Raw genomic sequence first — 25722 nt, forward strand, 5'->3', positions numbered from 1 at the left:
GCACCCACCCATGGATAATCCAATATTTTTCTTTAGTTAGCTATTTTTTCTCTTATAAATACAGCCTTCATTTGGCATAATTGAAATAAGTGTGTGGAATAAGAACTGCTGACTGTTTTTAGCAGCTTGTTTTATTAGATTTGTCCACCCAAAATATTTCCAAACAAAATACTACTGTTGTGAAGAGGCTTTTGTTTCTACAATGAAAAGGATTTTGGAAAATTAATATAAGGATCTTCAAAATCAGTAGTAATTGCTGTTTGATACCAGATTCAATTCCAGTTAGGTTCAATTTTAGTTTTCCCTGCCACACTGAAAATCCGTATCCCATCTCACCACACTCTGTACAATTTGGTAAAACATAAATCCTCTGAGGGTGGACTCTATACATGGTTATCTTTTCAGATGCATCTTTAACTGCCAGATGGAAAGACATTGTGATCCGAATATTGTCTTTTAAAATAGGTAAATTTGTTGCAATCACAAATTTAGGTGGCAGTAGAATGACTTGAGCTACCAAACAAGCATGAAAGGACAGTAAAGACAGAGCAGTTTTTCTCTGACGTATTTTGGATAGAATTGTATAAATAAAGGACTTTTTTGCCTAAGCGGTGGATTCACTGTGTCTCAAAAGTCCTGCAGGTTATGTTTTCTCCAATATTTCTTGCTCCATTTCTAACCCGTTTTTAAGGCCTATGTGAAAAGAGGTTAACTTTATTTTTATGGACCAAAAAAAAAAAAAAAACGCTTTTCATCTCTGAAGCAAGTTGAGCTTTTGTATTTCTTTTGCAGTGCAAGAAATCATGATAATTTGGATTCTGAATTCATGGAATTGGATTTAGAAAACAATTGGGTTTTGGAACTTGTAGCAGTAGAATCAGCTGGGAGGACCCAATTTTATCCAATTTGTAGCTTGATTTCATCCAGCAAGACATACTTAAGCATAAAGACTTAAAAGTGGTAGGTGTTGTATTGAAATAGCATTGCACTTAGGATGCAATGAGGCATAAAGTAATGCTGAATGCTCTACATTCACTAACACAACATTATTCCAGCATGACACACAATCCAAAGCTTTTGCAATTACAGCTATGACCTCAAATTAGATTTTAAAACATGTATATATGTATATGCATTTAAAATTTTTCCCTTCATTTTATCTCCTAATAGTTTAGAAATGCAAATGCTGGTGCCTTCTTAAAATAACTCTGTTCACCCAGAATATCATCCTTCCACTCAATTGACTTTTCTTTAGACAAAGTCTGGTCTTTTCAGGGATGGGCAGGACCAAAGCTTGGCTTTTAGGGAATGAAGTTAGGGGCCGAGGAGCCCCTGCTTCTGTTACAGTGAAGTTTCACTATTTACCTGAGATGGTTAAATTGCTTTCTCATTGAGTTGTAGGGATTTTTTCCGTATAAATTAAAAGCAAGACTCACATAAGGTTTTTAAAGGCACAATGACAATGCCAGCTGGGCTGATAAAAAAGTCCCCCTTCCTCTCCTGTGTCAAGATTAAGTCACAGGGGGCTCTTCACTGCCTCAAGGCTCTAATTCTGAGCGGCAAGAGCTCAGAGTGGCATCGTAACATTTTCTCTGGGCTTGTAGAAGCATTTTCTTTCCCTCAGAAAGTGCTTCACATCACTGGGGGCCCCAGGAGGGGGAGAGCCTCCCCACCTCCATTGGCTGCATCCCCACAGTACCAGGCCACAAAAGACTTGGACTGACATGCGTATTGTCTAAATATGCCCGATGTGTGAGCATTTCATTTGTGCCTTATGTCCCACAGCTTCCTGCCTCCCTTAGAAGATTATATAATCACTTATCTTTTCTATTTTTAAAGCAGATTAATTTGATTTAGTAGAAAGGAGACAAGGGAGAAAAGAAAGGGATAATGGGAGAAAGCCAATATTATTTCTTTCACAGCAGTTTGGTTTAGAGTCATTTTAATAGGTCTGGAAAATTAGAATTGGAAAAAGAAAATCAATTGTGATGCTGTATTCTAGTTTGGAAGGGAACATAAATCCACACTGGCACCGACTTCCTAGTGGTAGATAATTAGGACTGCTTTGTTCTCTTGTGGGAGAGGCAGGGGATTCATTGGTTTCTTACATCTATTATTATTATTAACAAAGTCATGAATACCAAAAATTCTCTTAGGAATACAAGATATGTGCAGGACACATCCATCATGGGAGTAAAGGGTAAGTAGCATGTCTACCTCCTTCATTGTGGGAAAGGCCTCTGTCCTCACCATGGGCATCTCATGGGCCTTTCCCTTCCCTGTCCCACTTGTTGAACATCAGATTAACTCCCTCAATCTGTTTTATCCATGAATATTTCTGAAGATTTTATCCTCAAAAATTACTCTGAAATAGTAAAATAAATGCAGTCTATATCTTGGACTTTTATGCAATCTAAAGCTTTAGGAAACTTTTAGTTTTAAATAGACTCTTTTTTGTTCCTTTTGTTTATTTCACTTTGACAATTTCAGAACAAAAGCTAGGTTCATGTGGCTGAGGATACAGAAAATATATTTATGGAGGGTGAAGAAATTGTAACTAGTCATGGTGAGAGGAATATTCTAGGAGGAACAAAAGAGGGGAAACAAAGACTGAGGAAACTGTACCTTGTCAAAATTACATTCTGTGAAGTTGATCGAAGTGATTTTGAAAAGAAAATGTGAGAAAGAGTGTTGGGGTCATAGGAATAAATGAAGAAATGCTAGAATTGCGCTCTTGGAACGGATACAAAGGAAAATGGTGTGAAACACCTGTATAACTTCTGGGAAGATATACCTGTCAGTAAGGCAAATACTTGGTTATGAGAATCAAAGAGGAGACATCATGTAAAATACTGTGGGAGGCTGAGGATAAGTTCAAACAGTGTCAAAGACAAATTGCCCTGTACAGAGTGAAATAGAAGAGGAATGCTTTATTTAAGACTATTGCAATAGGGGAGAGAGATTGGACCCAAATGAAAGGTGGGAGAGTTTTTCAATACTGAAGTGAGTTGGTGAAGAAAGTACTGAGGGTGGTTAGGGGGAGGTTGGTAAATGTGATTAGGCCATTTGTGTTTGCTAATTATTGTTTATGAAAGTAGGCTCCTACCCTGTCACAGAGACTTCGAGATTGAGTGCAATCTTTCTTGATGATTACATTTCAAAAGGTTGGCTCCCAGATCCTCGAGAAAGACAACCCTGGGATATAAAACTGTCAAGAGGCTAGGAGAAGATTTACATCTCAGGCCTGGGAGAACAGGAATTTATAATTGCAAGTTTTCTAAGAAAAGAGAGGTCAGAGGCCTATAGTCAAGAAAGTAAGGCTTCATTAAGCTGAGGGGAAATTTAAGGCCGTTGTATTGGTCAAAAAATACCAAAATTGTGAATGTGGGGAATTCCTCAGACCTAACTTTCATTATAGGTATACTTTGTTTTATTGCACTTCGCTTTATTATGCTTTGCAGATAACTGTGGTTTTTACAAGTTGAAGGTCTGCAGCAACCCTGTGTCAGGCGAATCTATTAGGACCATTTTTCCAATAGCATTTTTTCACTTTGTCTCTCTGTGTCACATTTTGATACTTCTCATAACATTTCAAACTTTTTTCAGTATTATTATATTTGCTATGGTAGTCTGTGATCAGTGATCTTTGATGTCAGTATTGTAATTATTTGGGGGTGCCTCGAACAGTGCCCATTTAAGACAGCAAACTTAATTGATAAATGTTGTAGGTGTAGTGATTGCTCCACCAGCCAGTCGTTCCCCATCTCTCTCCCTCTCCTCAGGCCTCCCTATTCCCTGAGACACAACAGTATTAAAATTAGGTCAATGCATAACCCTACAATGGCTTCAAAGTGTTCAGTTGAAAGGAAGACTTGCACATAGAAACACAAGAATGATAAAGAAGCAAAATAGCCTTAATGCTGATATGGAGAAAGTTTTAGTGGTGTGGATCGAAGATCAAACCAGCCACAACATTCCCTTAAGCCAAAGGCTAATCCATAGCAAGGCCCTAACTGTCTTCCATTCTGTGAAGGCTGAGAGAGGTGAGGAACTTGCAAAAAAAAAGTTTGAAGCTAATAGAGGTTGGTTCATGAGGTTGAAGGAAAGAAACCATCTACATAACATAAAATTGCAAGGTAAAGTAGCAAGTGCTGATGTAGAAGCTGTAGCAAGTTATCCAGAAAAATCTAGCTAAGATAATTAATGATGATAGTTATACTAAACAACAGATTTTCAATGTAGACAAAACTGGCTTCTATTGGAAGAAGATGCCATCTAGGACTTTCATAGCTAGAGAGGAGACATCAATGCCTGGCTTCAGAACTTCAAAGGACAGGCTGACTCTCTTGTTAGGGGCTAATGCAGCTGATGACTTTAAGTTGAAGCCAGTGTTCATTTACCATTCAAAAAATCCTGTGGCCCTTAAGAATTATGCTAAATCTACTCTGCCTATGCTTTATAAGTGTAACAACAAAGTCTGGATGACAGCACATCTGTTGACAACATGGTTTACTGAATATTTTAGCCCCATTCTTGAGACCTACTGCTCAGAAAAAAAAAAAAAAAAAAGATTCCTTTCAAAATACTACTGCTTATTGACAATGCAGTAAGAGCTCTGACAGAATTGTACGTGGCTACTGTTGTTTTCATGTCTGCTAACACAACATCCATTCTTTAGCCCATGGACCAAGGAGTCATTTTGACTTTCAAGTCTTATTATTTCAAAAGGCTATGGCTGCCATAGATAGTGATTATTCTGATGGATCTGGGCAAAGTCACTTGAAAACCTTCTGAAAAAGATTCACCATTCTAGATGCCTTTAAGAACACTCATGATTCATGGGAAGAGGTCAAAATATCGATATTCTCAGGAATTTGGAAGCAGTTGATTCCAGCTCTCATGGATGACTTTGAGAGATTTGAGACTTCAGTGGAGGAAGTCACTGTAGATGCGGTAGAAATAGAAAGAGATCTAGAACTAGAAGTGTAGTCTGAAGATGTGACTGAATTACTGCAATCTCATGATAAAACTTTTAACAGTTGAGGGCTTGCTTCTTTCGAATGAGCAAAGAAAGTGGTTTCTTGAGATGAGATCTACTCCTGGTAAAGATGCTGTGAAGATTGCTTAAATGACAACAAAGAATTTGGAATATTGCATGAACTTAGTTAATAAGGCAGGGGCATGGTTTGAGAGATTTGACTATAGTTTTGAAAGAAGTTTTACTGTGGGTGGAACATCAAACAGCACTTCATGCTACAGAAAAATTGTTTGTGAAAGGAAGAGTCACTCTATAAGCCAGACTTCATTGTCGTCTTATTTTAAGAAATAGCCACAGCCACCCCAGCTTTCAGCACCACCAGCCTGATCAGTCAGCAATATTGAGGCAAGAGTCTCCATCAGCAGATGTTACCAGTCGCTGAAGACTCAGAAGATGGTTAGTATTTTTAGCAGGAAGATATTTTTTAATTAAGGTATATACATTGTTTTTTAGACATAATGCTATTGCACACTTAATAGACTACAGTGTAGTGTAAACATAACGCTTATATGCACTGAGAAACAAAAAGAACTCTGTGACTTGCTTTATTATAATATTTGCTTTATTGCAGTGGTCTGGAACAAAACCCACAATATCTCTGAGGTGTGCCTATATATAAAATGGAAATATATGAATCTACTCACTAGGGTTGTTCTATGACTTAAATTTATATGTATAAAACACTTAGAAAATTTCCTTGAGATATAACAAATGCTGAGTAAATATAATAGCTAATTATTATTTTTGTTATTATTTCTATTAATTATTTAGGAGGAGAAAATGAAGGCTAGTAAGGTGTATGGTCCAACTCAATGATTAAAATGTATCATTTGTAAATAAACTTTTAAGAACAAAGTAGACATATGCTAACACATATATATGGAATCTAAAAAAAAAAAAAATGGTTCTGAAGAACCTAGAGGCAGGACAGGAATAAAGACTCAGACGTAGAGAATGGACTTGAGGACACAGGGAGGGGGAAGGGTAAGCTGGGACGAAGTGAGAGAGTGGCATGGACATATATACACTACCAGATGTAAAGTAGATAGCTAGTGGGAAGCAGCCGCATAGCACAGGGAGATCAGCTCGGTGCTTTGTGACCACCTAGAGGGGTGGGATAGGGAGGGTGGGAGAGAGATGCAAGAGGAAGGAGATATGGGGATATATGTATATGTATAGCTGGTTCACTTTGTTATAAAGCAGAGACTAACACAACATTGTAAAGCAATTATACTCCAATAAAGATGTTAAAATAAAGAACAAGGTAGAAATTAAGCATCAATAAAAGCTTTATTAAATGATTTAAGCCATTAGGAGATATTTCACATTATAGGAAGAACAATGCACTGGGACCAATGTTTACTTTACATTTCCAATTTTTCAACTGATGAATATGTACTGTGTACATACAGATACAAAAGTATAAAAAGCAAAGCTCAGTTTCTGTTTTCAAGGAGGTCAAAGGGGAATAACAGATAGAGGACAGTTACAATCCAACATTGCAAAGGCAATGATAGAAACACGCACATAACATTTTATTCTAATCATCAGTGGGAAATAAATTTGTCTGGAATTTTTCTGGATGATGGCTCTACGCTGCTGGTAGTAGATTTATATAATGAGAAGATCACAGAGTTCCTGAATAATCTGTAGAAGCTTGAAGGCTGGATTTAGTCTTGGATCCTGTGGGTTCAACCTGAAATGCTATTTCACGTACCAATATTTGGTTAATGGCCTCACTCCATCCCTCCAGGGAACATGGTCAAGTTTTACTAGGGGAGCTACTAGGAGGACAGAAATAGTAAGCCCTTTAGTTCAGTACAGTATTCCTCAATATTCCAATGAAATGGAAAAAAAGAGGAGATTTTTATTACTACATTGGAAGCAGACCTACAGGCACCCAGAGCACAAACCCCTTGAACATAAAAATGGTGGAAAGTCTAAGGGAATGAGAGGGAGTAGGGAAGGGAGTCAGAAGTGGACACGCCCTGTCTCAGTGGTAACACTAATAAATATTCCCTCTGACCAAGCTAATATTCCCTTTGACCAAGCCAATGGCACTGAAAACATTTCCTGGATAAAAGCCACAACTTTTTCTTCTGGTCTCATGGTAATAAGAACAAGAGAATCCACTGACTGTTCATCTTTTTGCTGTATTTCTGAATGAATGCAAGTTCAGTCATCCTCTAAAGTATATGTGGGATAGGCTCTTCTCTCATCAGCTACAGAAGGAAGAATGTTGCTCACTAAGGAAACGCATGCCCTTGTCTAGTCATGTGAAACAACTCAATAATAAAAGTACATATGGACCTCCCTGCCTCCAATGTTCCTGAGCCTTTGCAACTAGGCACATGATGAAAGAGGCCAGAAATACTACATTATCTAAAAGAGGCAAAGAAGAAGCTATATTGGTCAGAGATTATGCGCAGGAGCCAAAGGTCCATATCCTGTATCCCTGGCTCCAGACTGAGTCTAAGCAAGCTTGGAGCCACCCAACACTTAGCTCAAGCTATCTAATCAACAGTGGCCTTGCTAACTCATTTATTCCTACCAACACCACCCTCAGTCCTGATTATCTCTGTCACACTGACTGATGGGCAATCTATCACTAACACTAATATGGCTAAGGGGGCAGAATAGCTGTACTTGATTATCTGCATGGGGAAATAATCCTCCTTTCGTAGTCTCTGTCTAAATCTTCTTTAACCAAGGAACTTGGCCTTGAATCTCTATTCTCTTATGGAAATACTTTAGACTCTTTCTCAGACCAGAGAACTCCTCAGATTAAACGTCAAAATGCTTTCGTTTACCTACCCTCTGTATGATTTTGGCTCCGTGCACCTAATCGAAGCCATCCAAAGGGGGGGAGAAAAGAAACAACTTGGAGAATGGAAAGGCAGAAAAACCTAAGAGAAAGGATCTCTATTCCTGAAATCTGCAAGTCTCTAAAGTCTGTGCTTTAGCTTAACTCTTGGCTAACAAATGCTCCCTTTACATCCAAACTAACACTGCCAAATGATTAATTGTAAAATACTGAAGAAACCTTCAGCCATAAAAGGAGGCTCTAAAGAATATCTTTGAAGAGAAAGTTAAGAGGAGGGTTTGCCTTACTCTTGCCAGAATATTCAACTCTTGCATTTTCCTTACATCAAAAGCCAAACCTACAAGCTTACTCTGATGCACCATTTGATGCAATGTGAAAGCGTACTTAGGGGTGGAAAATTCCAATTTCAAGGACCTAGGTAACATTACTTTAGTTTCACAAACCCATAAGTCTGGATGCTTTACACAGCAGGAATAAAGTTATCTTCCGGGACTTATCCTTCTTTCTTTAGTGTATGCTAGTGTACATGGACATGTTTACAGACACACACATACACACACACACACACTGCAGAGCTAATGCAGTCTCTGGAATGCAGAAGACAAAAGTGCCAAACATGGCCAAGGAAGGCCAGAGAGCACTTTATCCCAGTTTTCTCCAAGGTGTCACCTTGATTATCTTTTGCTTTTCATTAGAGCTGCTACTAAACCCCTGAAATCCATCTTAATATTTAAGCAGGATGGAGCCCAGATAAACAAGCAAACTAGGAGTGGGGTTCAAAGCAAGCACTCTTCTTTGGGTCTGGGAAATGTTACTCCCTGTTATGTTGGGGGAGAATCAAGCTGATAAATTACATAAGCTTTGAAGAGACCAGTAAGTTTCGCTTCCTTCGAATAGGTTCTAGTTCTCAATATTTTTTCTCTCCTTGAATATGGGTGTTTGCTGCTTATCCTTGTCAGTGGGTAGAATATTTTCCAGGAAGGTATTTCTGGTATCTTTAAATCAATATATAATAAATGACATGATATAGTTTATATTCTACATTTGGAACAAATACAGTGTCTATAGTTATTTTCATAGCTCTTTCTGGAAAGGTAGTATTGTGTTGATATACGAAGGCAAATTTTTCCTGATTTGTTTAAAAGGAAAAGTGACTTTCTGCAATGAGATGATCAGTTTGGATTAATTGCTGTGGTACCTTTAATATTGACTTGGCATCATTCACTAAAAGATGAACCTTCTAGTCCATCTTTATATATAGCTTATCATTGAAATAATTTTAGCTTCATCAGTAATGTAAGCTGTTATTTCTTTTTTCACTGCAAGCAGAATGAGAATGATTTTAGGCTGCTCTTTTAACATAAGGAGATGAAAATGAAAGAAGAAAGTTTTCAAATGACAGGAGGTTGTAAGTAAGGGTTTATCTCTGATAGGCTAAATAGAAATTTCATGGGGCAGAGCCTGCTGCACAAGCCGAAATTAAACATAACAGCTCCTGTAGTAGTAGCCCCATAATTCTTCCTCTGGAGAAGTGAAGGGAGTTTTCTACCTTCTAAAAGTTAGAAATTCTAATCATTTATTCGTGTGCTTAAGTTGTTTATAATAACAGCCCTATTTATTATCTCACATGTAACGTTGAGCCACCTCCTGCTGGATTGTACTGTGAGTCATAACAACCTCAGCAACTCTGTCTTAAGTAACAAGCTCTGATAGCAAATGTCCACAAAGTTAATTATGTTGGGGGAAAATAATAATAATGCAAGAAATATACACAGTAAGCCTCCCTTAAAAATGAAGAGGTGTCAAAATCTAATACACAACTGTTTTGACAAGTTTCCAAAAACAATCATTAATAGTCATAGGAAGGGCTAATATTGATGATAAGATTGCATTTATCATTGTTGTCTTTCAACACTTTCACTTGTGTAGGATGCTTAAGCAAGAACAATTGCAACGTAAAAGAGGTCATGATATGTTGATGAGGCAAATAGGATGACTTAGACCACTGTAAACCACCTAACTGCTATTTTGCAAGTTAGTTGATGTAACAAATGTGAGATTTGCTGGTATTGCTACTTCCTGCATTTCCATCTGCCTTGCAAACCATAGCAAAACAGTTCTTTTTCCCCAGTAACTTCTCTTCTTCTCACATGAATAATCTGAGAAAACAAGATTTGGAACAAAGAGCGTGCTTATTAACAAAAGGAAAAAAGAGTGACTATTTCCATTAAATATTGTTTATCTTTGCTGTATCCTCACAATGATATTACAAGGGTACTAGCAATTATTGCTTTAACTCATGAGATGAGTGTCTGTATATAAGAATGAATCATCAGCATTTATGAAAGTCTAGTTTAAAATCTCAGTTATTTGTTTTGGATTAAATGGTGTTTTGTGACAAGGATGCATGTTCAGAATCATTCCAGAGCATTGACATTTTCGGTTGGGGTTTGGTGAGAGACCACATAAAATATCTTTATCATCAAGCTGTTAGTCAGACTATTAACTGACTAACTGGTTAATTGGTTACAGTGAAATAAAACAAGCAATTCACTCTAAATCTAAAATACAGTTACTTTGAATTTGGTTTCCATTTAAAAGGATTTGATGCTCATTGGTGGCTGTATTAGTGTGCTAGGGCTGCCGTAACAAAATATCACACGTGGAGGGGTTTAAACAACATATATGTATTTTCTCGCAGTTCTGGAGGCTAGAAGTCCAAGATCAAGGGTCAGCAAAAGTGTTTTTACCTGAGGCCCGTGTACCGCAAATAAATAAATAAATAAATAAATAATAGGTGTTCAATAAATTGTGTTGAATGGAAAAAATGAACAATTCACAACAAAATATTACCCTTCCTTCAGCAGTAGTTTTCTATTCCTTAAGCCTAAGTTTTATGGGTACTGAGCTAAACCTGTTTTTTTCATTTGTTTCGTGTAAATAGCCTCATGTTTTTAAGATGAGGTGCTGCTATTTAACAAAACTAAATCTAAGAGACAGTAGAAGAACACACGTTTTGCAATTGTAGTGACTGATTTGAAATTCAGCTCTACCACTTAGTAGTTTGACAACACTTCGGTGCTTCAGATTTTCCACGGGTGTATAATGCAAACAATAACAGTGTTGGAAGAATTAAAGGCATTACTATATGTAATGCATTTAGAACATTGCCTGGCACATTGAAGGTGTTAGCTCTGATTAGCACCCCAGTAGCCTAAAGCTGAACCCTCTTCTTGTATCTATAACTATCATCCCTACCCTTGACCCAGTGATTTCTTGACTGCATCTGAGGGAACTTTAGGACTTGAACTAGAAGAGAGACAGAGGAACAAACATGATTTTCATTGAAATAATTTAAGGGAAATTAGTCTTACACACTGCTGAGATATACCTAATGATTAGTCCCCAGGCTGATCCATCATCAGTAGTTTGTAACTAGTTTGTTCCCTACCCTAGAGTAAAGCTGAAGTCACTTCTTTCTTTAACAAACTAGACATTAATTAAAGTAAGCAGGGGACTAGAGGGTATAATTGCTATTGTAAAGTATAATGAATGTTACAAAAGCAGTGAGCTTACTAATAAAAAAATACAATTCTTCTTTCTAAAATATAAAATAGAAGAACATATCTTTATGAAGAAATGTTCTTAACATCATAGTAGGAAAAAAAAATTATGGAAGTCCTATTCTCTCCTTCTAGCTATTTGATGCTCAAAATAGAGGAAACTTAGGAGCAAACCTTTGTCTTATTCTCAGAAGTTAGGCAGGGTACCAGTCAGATCCACCTAAGTTGATATCTTGATTTCTATTCAAATTGTGTAGCTTTTCCTTTGTATTTTTTTTTTAAATCTCACTTCCTGGGTGTCCTATTAATACTGCCCACTTCTTAATTTCCTCTTTTTTCGATATCAGTTCATTTGCCTATGCTCAAATTTTGAATATTATTCTTGATATCTTCCTTAACCCTCATATCCAGTAAGTCACTAGTCCTCCTAGTTTGACACCATAATAGCTCTAAATGAGCTATTTCTGTACATTCCTCTATATTGCGATATTATAGTTAGAAACTTCATCTCTAGAATTAAGTACTCTGTATGTAAACTCTAATTCTGGCATGCGATTTTAGGTCAGTTCCTCATTTGTAAAATGAGAATGAAAATACTATGTATCTCAATAAGTTATTATAAGTATTAATGCTTTAGTACACATAAGGGACTTGATACATTGCCTGCTCCAGAATGCCTCAATACATGATGGCTATCATTGATACTATTGTTGTTTCCATTGTCACCACTCTAGTCAGTTCTTGCTTCTTTTCTGGATCACAGCAGTAATATTTCCACCTTCAGTCTCTCTCATCACGAATTATCCTGTACCACATCATCGGGTTAATCTTTGAACTCCATACTGCTTGCCAGATTATGCTCTGTCCCCAAAAAGCCAAATTGTTTGTCTTTATACAATACATCCTCTCCATTCTGCTCTACCCTCTCTAGCATGTTCTAACCCTATTCTTATAGTCTTACCTGATATCTTAATTCAAGTGTACACCATTTCCTGAATGTTCTAGGTGCCCTCCTGCTTTTGAACTTTGCTTTTACCATGCTTTCTGTTTGGATTTCTTTTAACCACTGGGAGTTGATAATATTTATTAATTCTTTAAATGCTACATCAAATAGCACATCTTTCATTGAATCTTCTTTGGGTTCCAAATCAGAAGTGATCCTTTATTGCTGTCCTTCAGTTGATCTTCCATAACATCCTATACTTCCCTTGGGTTGCTTATGTTTTTCATTATGTATCATATACTATAGTTGTGATTGTGCTGGTCACCTCTCCATGACTCCAAAGTAAGCTTCAAATGGGTGGATCCTATGTTCTAAACATTTTTTGACCACCTAGATCGGTGATTCATAGAATATAGAGAGGGTAGCAGTGGTGACATGAAAGATGGTTTTAGGTAGTACAGTTAGGGTCTTCAATAACATTGAATCACATAGTAAGAAATATATTACTTAAAAAAAATCCTTATAGTTATATCAAGAAAAAGCCCCCTGTTTGATGCTGTCTCTAAAACCTCTCAAATAACTATTAAAATTTTTAATAAAATTGAATGGGCTTCAGACTCAGAACCTTCAGAAATCAGCCATCTCTAATCAGCACTTCAGTGGTTTTTTGTTTTCACTGTATGCATTTTTCAACTTAACCATACTGACTAAATTACAGTGTATCTAGTATGTGTATTTGGCACAGTAACTGAAGGCAGTCTAGCAATGTCTAAAGGTTGTCGTGTAGCTCTATCAGAGTGCTCTGCTCATGGTGAACCTTGAGTAGGTGTTGGGTGATTCTCCCATTCCATGTGCTTCAGAAGAGAATTCTTGTTAAGGGTGGGTGGGCACTAATTCCTATCTTTCATTACCAGCAGAAATAATCCAGTAGTCTCCACTATTATCTTTTTCATCAGTTGAAGTTCCCAGACTGGTCTCCATGTCACTGTTTACAAGCAGATTGATTCCTTTTAGCCTCTTCTACATAAAAACTACATCACTGCAATGTGTTGGGAAACAGTCATAAATTAATGTTAAAATTCTCAGACTTTTCTTTATGCTGCTTGCACAAACTCTGAGACTGACTGAATGAGTCTTATCTTCCTTTGCAAGGAGTTGACTGTAATGAGGTTATTTGACACCAAAAAGAAGATTGTTATTACCGTGGACCGAACTGTGTTCCCCCCAAATTCAGATGTTGAGCTCTAACCATCAGTGTGATGGTGTTTGGAAATGGGACATTTGGGAGGTGATTAGGTTCAGATGAGGTCATGAGGGTGGGACTCTCATGATGGGATTAGTGGCCTAATAAGAAGAGACATCAGAGAGTTTGCTCTTCCTTTGCCATGTGAGGGCACAGAGAGATGACCATCTGCAAACCAGGAAAAGCATCTTCACCAGAACCCAGCTGTGCTGGCACCCTGATCTCAGACTTTCAACCTCCAGAACTTTGAGAAAATAAGTAAATTTCTGTTGTTAAAGCCACCCAGTCTATGGCATTTTGTTTTGACAGGTTGAACAGACTAATATAATTATGTAACTTGGCACAATTTTATCAAAAGATGAACAGATCATATCCATAGATGGTTCTAGGACAAGGAACATTTCACAGTTCCTTTGGAAAACATACTGCTATCATGAAGCCTCTGCCACCACTTCTGGCAGTTGTGTACACAGCCAGAAAGGTGCTGGCTGCTTCTAACAGCCTGCACAGAGGAAGTCAATTAATGGCCTGAGGACCATTAATGGCCTGAGGCTAAGCATATTTACCTGTTCCCAAAAGAAGAGGACATAGCTTCTGAAAAACCTACACAAGCATCTAAAAGTGCATATAATACTAAAACTAGGAGAACATTTCTACTAAATACTAAATATTGACAATGCTTTTGAAGACCTGAGTACAAAGGGACCAATGTGATGTCATCTTCTATTTTAAGGCATAAGTTGATACATCTAAGTGGGTAATATAGCCTATGAAGGTCATTTGAACTTGAGTTTTAGTGATTTTTCTAAATATTATTTATTCGAAAACCTTCTTACATAATATGAGGAATTGGTTCTCTTTTTGTCTTCATCTGTGCTGTCACCTGAAAAAGTCAGCCATTGTTCATCATGAAAATACCATAAGTCATACCTGCATCACAGCAGATCATGAAGTGACTGAAGATGTCAAAGGCTGGGTCCTTTGCTGACATGTTTCTTCCTGACAGATCCAGCATCTTCCTTTGTGTCATTAAGCCACCTACCACTCCATTACCTTTGATTCTTTGTTAATTTTATTCTACCACTGCCTGTTTCACTTAGAAAATGTACAGAAATCAAGAACAACAGCAAAAAAATATTTTAACATTGCTGTTGGTCTAGGGATTAAAAGTATTTAGACAAATAATTCTATTTCTTCATTACTCTCAACTCTTCAAAAATTCTACCTTTAATAAATTATTTGACTAAATGGAAAGAAAATAAATACAGAAGTTAATTTATATATGCTAACAAGAAATCACAGTTTTTTCCACATTGGTTTTACCATTGAAAGAAGCAGCCTTAAAAAAAAAACAAAAAAAAACGTGTTTAACCAACATATTACTACATCTTCAGCTAAAATATAATTTTGGATAATACATGTGGGAAATACAAAGTGAATCCACATTTTTGTGTTAGTTCCTGACATTATTAAATATTTGTATGTGTATAAGTACTGACTTGATGATACTTGTGATTAAAAACACTCTACATTCCAAACACGAAGTAAAAACAGTAATGAAAGGAAGAATTACATCAGCAAAATGACTGAATAAGACATCCCTGGTGTGACCTGCCTCACCAACAATGATTTTGCATCAATCCACAATCACAGGAGCTTTGGGATCTAGGTAGGAGATAGTGACATGATATATATTGAAAACCCTATAGAATCCTACCAAAAAAAAATCCATTAGAACTAATAAATAAACTCAGTAAAGTTGCAGAATATAAAACTAATGTTCAAAAATTAGTCACATTTCTATACACTAACAGCAAAATATCTGAAAGTGAAATGAAGAAAACAATCCCATTTACAATAGCATTAAAACAATAAAATACTTAGGGATAAATTTAACCAAGATAGTGAAAGATCTGTATACTGAAAACTGTAAGACATTGAGGAAAGAAATTGAAGAAGTCACAAATAAATGCCAAGATATCCCATGTTTTTGGATCAGAAGAATTAATATTGCTAAAATATCCATACTACTCAAATCCATCTGTAGTTTCAGTGGTCAAAGAATACAAACTCCCAATTACAGGATGAATAATTTCTGTGAACCTGCTATTGAGCATAGTGACTATAGTTAACAATACTGTGTTATACACTTGAAAGTCACTAAGAAATTAAATATTGAATGTTCATACCACAAAAAGTAAATTGTAATTATGTGAGGTGATGGATGTGTTAACTGACCTTATTATGGCAATCATTTCACAGTATGCACATGTCTCGAGTCGTCATGCTGTACACCTTAAACTTATACAATATTATATGTCAGTTACATCGCAGTAAAGCTGGAAAAAATAATGGGAGTAATTTTCAAGTCACAGATCAGATGCAGGGTCTGGGGATTTATTCATGATTGGGACACTTTGCGGTCCCCACTCTGTTTTGTTCTTCCTCCCCACTAAGAAACTTGTTGGAGACTTTCTCCTAATATTTTGAGATCATATAATGTGACACAAGGGACTAAAATCAGAAAATCAGATGGAATTGTGTTTATTTTTTTTCTTACGGGGATTAAGGAGAATTGGTACATCCGAAAAGCAGACCAAAACTAGTAAACTCAGACTCCAAATGTCAATCAACAGAAGATAATGTTGATAATTTTTAAAAATGACAAATATATTTCCAACTAAAAAAATTAAGTCTGATAGGAGTAACTTGATTGTATAATGCATCATGTGACAGCTGCCACGCTGAAGCTTATCTTTGGGGTCTCACAGAATTTTGGAAGCATTTCTCTGATGAGCATTAGTGATGTTAATTGCAGTGGAAGCATAGTTTAATGACAACCAACTTTCTTAACACCGTAAACACACCTAAAATGGCATATTAGACCAGTCCTGGAGCAAAGGAATGTAAAATCGAAAGTATTTCTATCTTTTGCCCACAAGCAACTTTTAAGAGCTGGCAACTGGTGTTTCAAAGCCTTATTGGTGGTGGTGGTTGTTTTCTTTTCTGTATTGGTAGATTTTGAACACTGAGACTATAATTGATTTTACTAAAAAAATTGATTTAGATTAAGGTTAAAGATAACCTTCTTCTACTTTTACAATGCTTAAGGTGTCACACCTAGCAACAAGAACGTTGCATGTACTTTTCAATGGGCAGTATTATTCGACCAAAGCAGAAGTGGCAGAAGTATTTCAACACAGAAAGTTCCCCAAGAAGAAGCTAAATTTTGAGGAATCTCCATCTAAAATTACATTAGTGTTCTCAAACTACAAGAAACATGCTAATAGTTATGTTCATTAATTTTATCTCCTTTGGTTCATTAATTTTATGTTGTCGACTGCGAAAATGACACTGTGCTTCCAGTCTGAAGATTATAAGTCTTCCGTTACAATTTTTTGCATTAGCACACTGGTCCAAATTAAATTAAACTACATTCATGGCATATGAGCAAAACTAAGTAAATAAAGTTTGTATTTTATGAATGAACCAAAAGGATTACCAATTAAAAAGAAAAAAGCACTAAAAATTCTTCTATGGGGAAATATGTTGCCCTCTTCTTAATGAGGCTGCAACCAGGGGCAACAAGACATATTTGATAACATCACATTCAGATCAAGGGAGATTGTGTGAATATAAAAAAATAATATCCTGTTTTGTGCACCAAGAGATAGGGTTAGGGCAAGTTAAACAAATCATTAGTCAAGAGCATATTTTGCTAAAGATCGAGATCTTTGGGCACACGGTATCATTTCTTCATGTCTTTTTCAAGCCTGTATCTGTCTATGGAGGAAAAATGGATATTTTCCCCATAAGACAGTGACAGAAATAGGCTGTGGATATGCGTCTATGTCCAATCAGCAGCATTATGCATAGTAATATGTGGCACAGCTTGTGTAATGAAGTTCCCAGCGTGCAGTCTGGAAAGGTATCCTCCAGTGTGTAGGGTGATTTATTTCCTCTGTCAAGAGGCAGGACAGCCAAGACTTGTCCTTCCCTACTGTACCTGCAAAAATACTCTGTCAACTTAGGAAGTGGTAATGGGTTCGGCGAGAGCTGTACAGGGGCATTGTTTTGAAGCCTTCATTTAGCTGGGCTGTTTCCCATGCCTTTTAATTCTGTCACTGAAACATTAAAGGGGATTTCTTCAAAAACAAAGCAATCTCTAGTGAGAAGGGCTACCATGTTGTACTATTGCCTTGAAAGCAGTATTTAGAATAATGAATAGAAACACTTTTGCTGTGGTAAAAGTATATAGAAAATGAGAGGAAACAGCTTTGTATATAATTTAACAACTTTCTCTGTAGTCAGGGTGAAAGAAAAACAAGATTTGTGTTTGCTCCTTAAAATTATTGAAGTCTGTACATTTACAGTAGCCATGATTTCTAGTGCTAAAATGTAGCTATTAACTATAGTTTTTCATGGCTATTTATATTAGATTTTAAATTAGAATTTTAATTTCCTTTTGAACTTTTTAAAATATATGGAAGTTTACCTAATGATAGTTCTTTTTCCAAACCAGAGCTTTTCTTTTTAATACATAAAACTAAGTAAGTAAAATGAAAATTTAAAATATAAACTAAACAATTTTTCTTTATCATCTCTAACTGTAATAATCATTAAATAGCAAAACATGTTTTATTTTTCAAAAGAGTAGAAAATCAAGAGAATAAAACTGAACAGCAAGTCTCCTAATATTGGAATAAGTTATTTGTTATCAAGATTTTTAATGCAAGTGTTTTAATAAATGCTTTATATTATGTGTTTCCTCACATAATTTTTATTTAGAAAGCCAACATTATTTGTTTTTAGAAAATATGTCTTATGTATCTGTAGCATTTCAAAAACCTGCATTTTGAAGTGCTAGTAAGAATTTCATGTGGGCAACTTACAAGTGGAAATAAGGTGTGATTTGTCTACAGATGAAATACTTAACAGTGCTGAAATTCAAATAAGAGTGGAAACAATTTTCTAAAGAGAGAAGAGGGAAATACAGTAATTGGCTCAATGCTCAATTACAATATTTCTGATGAAAAGTTTATTTGAGGCTTCTTTCTAATAAGTTTATCTTAGAGAAGAATGGTAGTTATTTGGCCAGATTCATTGAAGAAGCATGATGTCAAAGGTAAGATCTTAGATGACACTCGCTTGGGTTCAGACTCAGTTGCGTGAAGGATTCCACCACTTTCTAGACAAGTCACCTGTGTAAGCATCAGACTCCTTATCTGTAACATAAGAATAATAATTTCTTGGTTGTTATGATCCATAATGTTTTAGAAAGTTAAATTAATTTTGTAGAAGTTTTGGCACACCAACTGGTACCTAGTGAGTATGTTTGGTATACATACTACATTCAGTAAGCATGTCTATGTCACTTTCAATTCTGCTACACAGCATTTCTATACTTTGCCACTTGGGCCGCTAGAATGTTTTGCTTTCTATGGGTTCAGATTCTAGGCCGTAAATTCTGCAGAGCTACTGTGGGGATCACTTTGATACTTCTCTAATGTTCTTTCAGGCATTTTAGTCGAGTAGTATCTTATTCTGTCTTCAACAATGATTTATTACTTACCATGTAGGGTTTGATAGGAAACTGTTTCAAAGATTAAATCAGCTCCTTCCATTTGGACAGCTCTAGCCATTGTCTTTGAATTATATAAAGAGAGTATTTTTTATCAGTGGTCCTTTATTTCTATGCTTGTAAATGGTTTTAAGTTTAAATCTAAAGGAAGGTTGAAGAGCTGGAAAGAGGAGTGAGCTAGACTTATTGGAATTTCTATTGATGACAACAAGTGTTACTCTAAAATGAAATAGCTAAAGCATAAAATCGAGAGTGGTTTACTTTACTCTTCAGAACCTACTTTGTCTTTCTCTATACCCTTATTTCTATTGGACTCTTACTTTGGCTAGGAGCTTTTCACAGATTAGCTCATCTAATCCTCGCAGTAACCATGTGAAGATGTTATTAATCCTGTTTTAAAGGAAACCATGTCTTTGAGAGGTTAGGTGGTCCCACAGTGATCAGGGAAGAACCAGAACTCAAACCCAGTCTTGCCTCACTCCATGCCAATGCTCTTTACTCAGCTATGAAAACTTCTTCCGGGCTTCCCTGATGTTGCAGTGGTTGGAAGTCCGCCTGCCGATGCAGGGGACACAGGTTCGTGCCCCGGTCCGGGAAGATCCCGCATGCCGCGGGGCGGCTGGGCCCGTGAGCCATGGCCGCTGAGCCTGCGCGTCCAGAGCCTGTGCCCTGGAACGGGAGGGGCCGCGGCGGTGAGAGGCCCGCGTACAGCAAAAAAAACAAAACAAAACAAAACAAAAAATACTTCTTCCGTTTCTCTTCTCCTTCTCCCCCTCCTCCTCTTCTCTCTCTCTCTCTCTGTCTCTTTCTCTCACATATATTCTCCTTTAGGTAATCATGATGCAGAATGGAAAATAAATCCATGACATTTTATATTTCTTTTTAATCATATTTTAATTGAAGACAATGTTAAGTAATCTCTCTATTGCATTTTCTAAAAGAATATATCACTATTGTAAGTTGAATGTTAGACTCATGTCTTTTCTCTACATTAGTGACCTTCAGAAGAAATCAGCTTCTGTGACAGCGAGACTCAAATTGGAGTCAAATTATTTTCTTATGGTGAACAGAGAGATTAAGATTTTGCATTAATAGCAAAGACAGCATTGAGGTTAGGATCTAGAAGATCAAAATCAGGTGTGTGGTCCACAATGAGATACAAAGTCTCAGTCAAGCTGTTATGTCAGAATCAGGGACCTGGGAAGACAGAGTTAGGCTGCTACCTAGGTCAGGAAAATCGGGGATTACAATCAAGAAGACAAGAGAAAATATTACAGATCAAGCTCTTGTCGTAACGTATAGAAGGGGAGAGAGAACTCTTGGAACATCTGTATAACTTCTGTGACCCTTAACTTGCTCATCTTCGAATATGGATATAACTGCTTGAGTTGCGGGGATTAGACATACTGCATGAAATGCACCTAACAATTCCTGACATGGCTATAACCCAATAAATGGCCCTACAAGGGAAGAAAACCCTAGTGTTTTATATATTTATGACCTTGACTCATAGTTTAAGATTTTCTGTAGAACGGTGTTTCTCAAGCACGAAAGTGTTCTGTTCCACACAGGCTAACATGACAATTCATGTGTCACTGCCCTCCATGTGTGCATGGGTGTCCAGACCCCCAATATCAATGTTAATTTATATAAATGAAGTAAAAGCTTAAAAATGGGATATACACACATACATATAATGAATATACATGCATGAAATGAATATATGTATTTCTAAAATTAGATCTATAATATTGTGGTTTCATAAAAAAGAAGAGGAAGTTGTTTATAGGCTATAATTTCAAGTAAATAAGTTTTTTTAAAAAAAACTCCAAAATGTGAATATTCCTTAACATTATACATGTTGAACATAACTACTCTCTTTGAAACTTAGGGGATAGATGTGAGCTGTGACTAGATGAAAAACAAATAAAATTATTTAAAATAGTATTGGCTAAGCATCTCAAAAAATATCAGCAATAATTCTCTTACTGGTCACTGAATACCCATATAAGTTAAAAATCCAGTATGTTCAAATTCATTCAACTTTTTTTTCTCCAGATAACAACACACCTATATTAAATGTTATCAATATCCTACAGTTTCACTCTTCTCTCATCAGATGTTGGTGATGGAAGGATCAGAGGCAAGGATAATGTAAAGGATAGGAAGAGTCCTGGTTGTCAGAAATCGTCTTTCTAAAATGCATCTGGTCATTTTATTGCAGTGCTGAAATTCCTCAGTATCTCCGCATTGCCTATATATAAATGCAAATTCTTTGTCCACCATTTTCAACTTGTTTACTCTTACATGTGAACTTAAATTACAGGCTTACTCACATATCTTCTGAAAAGGGCACACTCTGCTTTGCATGTGCCATTCTCTGTGCTGAAATGCCCTTCCTCATCTGATGTTGCCCAACAAACTTTGGCTTATACTTGAAGACTTAGTTCAAGTGTAATTTCTTTTGTGAGGATTTCTTTAACTGTCCCCTGCACAGTTTATCATTTCTGTTTACCTTTTGCCTCCATTGCCTCCATCCGGTAGTTCATACTTCTGTGTTTCAGCACTTAGCAGAACAGTATTACTCTTATTTGTTTGGTTGTGGTGCCCTAATTTAGATAGTGAGTTGCTTGAAAACTAGGATTCTGTTTTTTTCATCTCTTTATCCTTAAATCCTAGTACACTGCCTGCCTGGCTTAGTACATAGTATAATTCAAGAGGTATGTGTTGAGTAAATGAATTAAAGAGTTCTATGAGACAATTCCATGGTTCACTCAGCCTTGTATTCTACCTGGAATGTGACCTTAGGGATGATACAGCATGGTGGTCGCTATCATCTCTTAGGGGATTTTAAGTTCCTGGAAATTAAGATCTGAGAAATTTTCAGGAATGTTAGCATAACACAAATACAGCGTCACATTTTTAATAGAGCTAATGGTGTATTTTTTCATTTTAAATTGATAAAACTGTTATTTCCATATTTTCTCTTTGAAATGAAGTAGTCTGAGTAAATCCCAGGGTATAACAACTGAGTGGTGAGCGGTGTCATGACACAGTCACTTAATTTGTTAATCAACTAAACTCCCCTAGGAACTATGATGGTTAACCATTATACAATTCCAAATTTTTATTCTTAATCATATACCATTTTTAGCTATAATGTAATGTTGATAAAAGACAGAAAACATAACAAAAGATGAAACAAAGATAGATAAGGAGAATATAACTCTACAAAATTATCTGAAGATGGTCTTTCTTTGCTTTCATATCAGAATTCTAAGTTGCTTTCCTCTTGAGCAGAAGCAAGGTGTCTCTAGTACTACAAAACCTAATGTTAAAAGAAAAAAAATAGAGTGATGAATATATCTGATTTGTATTTTTATCTACTAAGATGAAGATTCTTAAATATCCATTATGTGTCATTTGTGGGATGTGCTTGCAAACCCCCTAAACTTCCCATCACTTAGAGGGAAAATAACATAAAAATTATATTTTAAAAAGTTTTTAGTTAAAAATATAAAAATTTTAATTTTTAATTCAGCTAAGAATTCTTGTCTATTTTGATGTAAAAAAGTTATATTTCAGTCTACATGCTAATAGACATTCAAACGTGATGTGTTATTTTATAAATTTGTTCAAAATCAAGACGTTATTTTTTCATAACACAATTAAATTAAAGTAAATACTATGAATGACTTGTTAAGTGGCAAATGTTGAATTTTGTCTTTATATGCTCTAAAATTTATCAGAATATGACAATCAATTTTATAATCTTTTCTAACATGCTAATATAAATTTCTTTAATCTTCTTAAAGTAACCTTTTTGTCACATTCCATATACACATAAAATTATAAAGGGATTGTTTTAAATAACAAGAAAGCTCCTCAAAATTATGAGCTTCTGAGAAAGGAATTTAAGAGAAAACCCCCATATAGTTGAGGATAGAATTTGAAGGTACATTTGGATTCTGTGCAGAAGTATTCCATTGACTTCCACTCCAAAGGCAACAATATGTTTGTGGTCTTCTGACTATAGAAGGTTTTCAATTAGACTATAAAAGAGAAGTCGCAATTGGTACTCTAAAAATTTCTATTAAAATTTTAAACATGCACAATGAAGCCATATTGCATAACAGATGCAGTCAAATTTGCTGATGATTCACTCAGGGGATTGCTTTAGGAAGATTAACACCTCAGTGGAATTTGAATCTATCTATCTATCTATGTATCTATCTATCTATATCCACATATATACCTCTGCGTTCAAATAAACCAGCCAAACTGGCCATTTGCAGCTGTTCACCACATTTGAGCTGCTTATATTTTCAGCAGGACTTAGAAGCAGGAATGTAATAAGGATATGGCTGATTGGTATGGAATATTTATCCTAAGCCACTAGAAGGCCAATATTTTGTGACTTTCAATGTTATTTTAATTATAATTTCTGAGTATTCCCATAATAAAGAGCAAGTTTAGAAAATTCCTAATTATTTCTCTTCCCATTATATTTCCTACCATATCCTCTAACTCAGGCCCTTTGCCCTACTCTCTCATACTTCTCCAGAAAATTCACATTCTTGGGGACTTGTGCCTTGTTAGCCGTAATCCCTGTTAAATCCAATATTCTTTCTTTATCCCTGCTGCCTCCATCATTTATTGGAAAAGGACTTCATTTTCACTCATACCTTAAGGAAACCATAGTTTCTGCATATCAGAGGAGGCTTGCTTATTCTGTTACCAAACCAGGGAACAGCAGAAGTAAAACTTCAGACATAAAGAGGATCTCTGAGGCAGTTATATAAGATGACAATATATTTTTCAATTGGTTGAATATGGTAATAAAGCAAGGAATAAATTTAGCTACAGTACTTTCCAAATATTATGTCTTGACCTTCTATTTGTCCCCTTTGGTTTTTACTAGACAGTCAAGCATTTTGGTAGAAGTTTTCAGTATACTGAAATTTTCAATCGGGGACCCTAGTGGCTATCTTACATTTATATATTTATTTTAGCTCACGACTAACACAGTCCTTACAGAAACTAAGCAAAACTAAACCACAACTGTATCAGGCTTATCTCATATTTCAGAAGATCTCTAAAATGTAGGTGGGTGTTTAGTGGACAGAAAATAAAATAAACAAAAATGTGAAAGAATCTCAATCTAAATTATGTTTGATTCAAATCATTGCTTGGATGGCTCTTATTTTTTAATGTCAGGTCTCTTGTGCCAGAATGACAGACCAACCCTTTTGCTAACAGCCTGTGTTTCAGTGGGAGAATTTCTATTTTCTTACAGCCTGAATTCAATGCAGTCTGATCACCAAAGCAAGGTAATACCAGCCCAGCATGCATGTGATTTAAATACACAAGACTTGCATTTAAAGAACATTTAATATCCTCTTAGTTGCCCTTAGGTAAAAGAGAGTCCCCAAATCCAGTCTTTTGTGCTTCTGCAGGGATAGAATAATAGAAAATTAAGATGATTCCTCTGACTGTGAACTTCAATCCCAGAGAGCTAGATGAGGAGTACAGTCTATTGACCCCGTTCTCTTTTTTTGCTCCTGTACAAGGAGAGCCCAAAAGCAAAATCTGTGGAAAATAGCTAAGTGTTCATCCGTTAGCATTTTAGCATTCAGGTACCACTAATACAAATTCAAAAAATGCTAATAAAGTCTGAAATTTCCCAGTAGGGGAGTAATGGAACACTTTTTAAAAAGGCACTTTCAGTTAATGACTAAGGCATTTTTTGCTAACAGCAATTTTGGCTTCTTATCCCAGGTGGAGAAAAATGCATTAAACAGGAGATTAAAATGTCCTTTCAACTGCTTGGTAATGCCAGCTGCTGCTGCAGGCTAAGGCATCCATGAAGTGGCATTTAGTTGATGGTGGTTCTGTTCCAGGGATGGAGCAAGTACGAAAATCCTGCTGGATGGGGGTCTCTTTAAATATGCTGTATACGCACAAATAGCAAGTGTAGGAGCTGGGCTAGGATGGTAAACTGTACAATCTGTTCATTGCATTTTGGTTGCTAATTAAGAGGTGACGTACAGTATGAATGCAAAGAACCTGTTGAAATTCTGTCAGGCTCTGTCTTTGCTTTCACATGTTTGAATGCTATTTAATAAGGCGTCTTAATTGAAAGCAGAGAAATGTATAAAAGTAGAGGACAAATATGTTGGATTAGGATTCTGCGACAATGTGTGTGCGTATTCATGATTTCTAACCCCTCGGTGCTTCTCTCAGAGAGAGCTACTCTACTTTATAAGCACAATATGCAAATTCCGTGATTTTCTTCTTGCTGTAGGGGATAGAACCAGAGTGGAAAGTTGGAAACAGAGCCTGCGAACACAAATGTGAACTTAACAGTGACTCTGACGTAAAGGAAAAGTGGTTTCTCTTGCCAAGAAATACCGTTTTTTATGAGGACTGTTTAAGTAAAGAAGATGGAAAAAAAAGGAGGGCACTGTTACTTTTAACAATGTATTGTGTGTGTATATTTTTATAGTTAAATGCATATTTTCTCTCACTTT

This window comes from Delphinus delphis, chromosome 3 (assembly GCF_949987515.2).
Source record: "Delphinus delphis chromosome 3, mDelDel1.2, whole genome shotgun sequence".
Taxonomy (NCBI): Eukaryota; Metazoa; Chordata; class Mammalia; order Artiodactyla; family Delphinidae; genus Delphinus; species Delphinus delphis.